A 4203-nucleotide genomic window follows, 5' to 3' on the forward strand; every position below is an offset into this window, starting at 1 on the left:
CATGCCTAAGAAAACCAAGGAATCATAAAATAATAAATTAGGTTCAGATAGATATAACACATTTTATTTCACAAAAATTCAGGTTTTTATGAAGAAACTAATTTGAAAATCTTCATCAACTAAAATTTTTGGACTGGAATATAAATTATATCAACATATTGGACTAAAGCATGATAAATGCATTTTGATTAATTTATTTGGACTCCAATCACCAATCGCACTTAATAATTCTATTCAACATAATATTGTATTTGAATGAATAAATCATTTTATCAAAGATAACTAACTAGTAGTTGTGTTAGAACCAAAGACAATCCTCCAGACTAGATTGATTTTGTACTCTGGACTGAAGTCATCTTTTTTGACTTATGCTCTGAGCAGTTACTGCACTTGTAAATACTAGTTTTAAAGCATTCTTATTTCACTAGAAATTACACATGAAATTGCCTTTGGACAGAGATGAGAAATGAGTACCACTTCTCAGACACAATCACGTAACCGAGGAGAGTACAGAAATGAGTACCACTTCTCAGACACAATCACGTAACCGAGGAGAGTACAGAAATGAGTACCACTTCTCAGACACAATCACGTAACCGAGGAGAGTACAGAAATGAGTACCACTTCTCAGACACAATCACGTAACCGAGGAGAGTACAGAAATGAGTACCACTTCTCAGACACAATCACGTAACCGAGGAGAGTACAGAAATCGTTGGTTTTTACTCAAAGTCTGTTGAGGTTGAGGATTTAGTCTTACTCTAAGATGGAAACAGCTAAAAGAACAAAAATCAAAAACCCCGACTGGAAGTAAAACCACAAGCCGAGAAGTGATGTTCTGGATTTTCTTAGTATACAGTACAAACATCATGGCCAATCATTAACCCTTTGCGCTCGAAAGGCCAACAGCAAGATTGCAGAGAGGTCGCATTCGTTTTGCGTAGTTTGTCCTCGCAACTCGTACGGCCAGTACAGCCATACTACTACTTTCATTAAAAACTCGGTGGCCATATTTGTTGTTTGCCTCCCCAACTCCATATTTTTGAACTTCCTCCGCGTTATTTGCATATAGTAGTTAAAATGTTTAAAGAAGAATTGAAAAATGATTTTTAATTTATTTTTAGTGAATCTTTCAAAAAAAAAAAAAAAAAAAAAAAAAATTGGAAATGGATATATTTGGGAAATTTAACTCTTATATGTATATTGTTAACAAAGATATGTAAATAAAATATTATAAAGTAGGCCTTTACAATTATGTTATATTCAGTCACGGACTATTTTTTTGTCTTTATATTTTTTACGGAATAAAACTTTTAAAAATACATACTTATATGTGGTTAAGAATAGTTAGCACAAGTTTTCTAGTAAAATTTCCTAGGTTTCTATCACTTCAGTGTATAGGCCTATTAGAGCAGAATTATAGGCTAATTTAAAATGTACTACTTTACTTAAAAATTAATTTAAAATACAGCTGCTCGATGGATATAAGCACTCACTATTCATTATAAAACAAAGAGAATATTAAAAAAATAACTGCTACGTTTAGTGGCCAGTGGTGCTGCCCTTACGAGCTATGGATGTAGTATATCTTGGCTAGTACAGCTGGACATACAAGCTGAGAGAACATTATGGCAAAAATTAATCTGCGCTTCCGACAAAATGGTGGCGTCCAGTACAGCTGGCCATACAAGCTCCAAGAACAAATTATAAATAATGTCTTCGAGTGCATAGGGTTAATGTCACAGCTGTTTTAGTTTTAAAATACTATGAGGGAAATTATATTGTAATTCTGTTTTGGAATTTGCTATAAAGAACTGCACTTCCAAATTCAAAATAATGAAAAACGTCAATTCCTTTTCAAAAGCAAAAATTGGGGGCATGTAAGTGGTATGAACTCTAACTCTAGTTATACTACTAGACTCTGTAATCAACAGTATTTGCGATTGCCTAAACCAAACTGTTCTTTGTTTCAAAAATGTTTTGTGTTTTTAAGTTATAAGTTTTTTAATTTAATTCCAAGTGAAATTAAAATTAATAGATCTATATTTATTTTTAAAAAGAGGCTGAAGGTTTGGTTATTGAGTAGAAGTGTTAAAGATATTGAAAATTTATATTTAGTTGTTCAGTAAAAATATTTTGTTCTTATTTTATAAATTTGTAAATGTATGTTTTTATATTGAAGGTGAGTTGGATTTCTCTAATTAATGTGTGTTAATTAATTAATTTGATGGTTAAGAGTAATTTTAGTTTGTTTATTATTATTTGTTTATATTTTCATATTGTTATTATAGAACTTAAATTAAATTAAGAAGCTGATGATGGCTCCCACCCAAGTGCAAGATTATTTTCTTTTTGGGTTGGTTTTTTTTTTTCTCTATAATCTGTATATTGTTGTATACTGTATTTACATGTATTTAAAAAAAAGAGAAAAAATAAAAGCATTTATTATTATTTATTTATTTATTTACTTAGTACCTCGAATAATTTACACAAATATATTTGTTAGGTTTAAAATTTGCTATTATTCCACTGAAAGTGGGGAAAAACAGGCTTCAGCGGAGGTGTTACAGCAACTAATAATAGGACAAAGACAAATAGGGAGACAGAATGTACAAATTTTAACATATGTAAAGTATATTTCATTTATTGACAAAATAATAATTTTTGTATATTCATGCTACAACGTACTTATATTACTCTTCATTATATACAAAAACAATACAATTACAAAACAGAAAGGTTGTGTATATATTATAGTATATAACTCATTGGTTATTTACATGTGGCATACAAAATCTACCGTATAAATGTCACTAATATTTCCACTATCGAGATAAGATAAAGAAAGCTCTTGTAATATTACTCACCAAGCTAATATTACACTTATCTGGAATATTTAGAAAGTCGTATGAAGCACAATTATCATCGACAACTCCCTATCATCGCACGACAGCTGACGATTTTGTGCTAAGGTACCAAACAAACTCATCCGAGACAATTAAATTACAGGCAGTATTACTGGAAATGCAATAATTGCGAGTTTAAGTAAAACATTCATAACGTGGCAAGATGCTAATTGTCTTTACTAACATTATTTCATACCTAGCAGCAGTGCGCTTCAAAATATAACTGGAAAATCTGTGAACATCCGCCTACGCAAAATTGTAATCAGAAACATAGAATCAGTCTTACAACAAACACAAACAATTGCTTGGGAAAGGTACGCGGAAACACGGTTTTCCCTCTGTAACATGGAAACAAAAAACATTTTTGTGCACAAATTTGAATTCTTTTAATAATGAATTTTTGTAATTCAGTTAAAAAAAATTAAGGGTATTTCGTAATTGAAGACTTGGAGCAATTGGAAATAATTTAAAACTAGTTGTAGTCAGTAATAAACACTTTCCCAAAATTATTTTTATTTTTGAGACAAGGCCTTTTAAAAACTATTGTTTTATTGTCAGACGAGATTTCGGTTTGGAAAATATATTGTTTTATACTATACAATTCATAGCCCTTTATGGTAACTTCCTTGAATACAGAAAAAGTAAGACTTTTTTATTACACCTTGTGAAATCACAGGCATTTAGAATATGAAATTTAGGCAATATTATAATCAAATAAAAACTGCCAAATAAAAGTTAAGAATGTAAATGTTTACGATGAGTGTAGCTTTAACCCTTTGGCTGCTATGCAACGATATGTCGTTTTTGGTAATCGTGCCAAAAAATGCTATGGAACGATATTTCGTTGTTGCGAATTTTTTTTTTCTAGCGCTAAATATTACGTTATTTACACGCCGATTGCGGTAAATGACAGTTGAATAAGTTTACTTTTCCTTAAAAATAATAACAACACTTGTATTTGCTGCTTTTTTTATAGTACACTAACGGCAAAAACAGCTGTGATTTAGATAGCACAGAGTAAGTTTTTTGTGTGTTTTTTTCATTACATAAGTAAAAATCTATATTTTTGCATGAAAATTTCAGTATGTACTCAAAACAACATATGGCTTTAGGTAAAAATGTATTTAAAAAAATAAAAGTTAAATTTAATTATGTTTTTCTGTGTCAAAGTTGAAAAAAAAACAAAAACAAAAAAACACATAAAAAATAATTATTTATTTGTTTACATAGTTTTGTATTTTTCAAAATTTATTATTTTTTATTTTCTTACATTATACTACAAAACAAAACATAAATC

This window comes from Homalodisca vitripennis, unplaced genomic scaffold (assembly GCF_021130785.1).
Source record: "Homalodisca vitripennis isolate AUS2020 unplaced genomic scaffold, UT_GWSS_2.1 ScUCBcl_2794;HRSCAF=7893, whole genome shotgun sequence".
NCBI classification, from domain to species: domain Eukaryota; kingdom Metazoa; phylum Arthropoda; class Insecta; order Hemiptera; family Cicadellidae; genus Homalodisca; species Homalodisca vitripennis.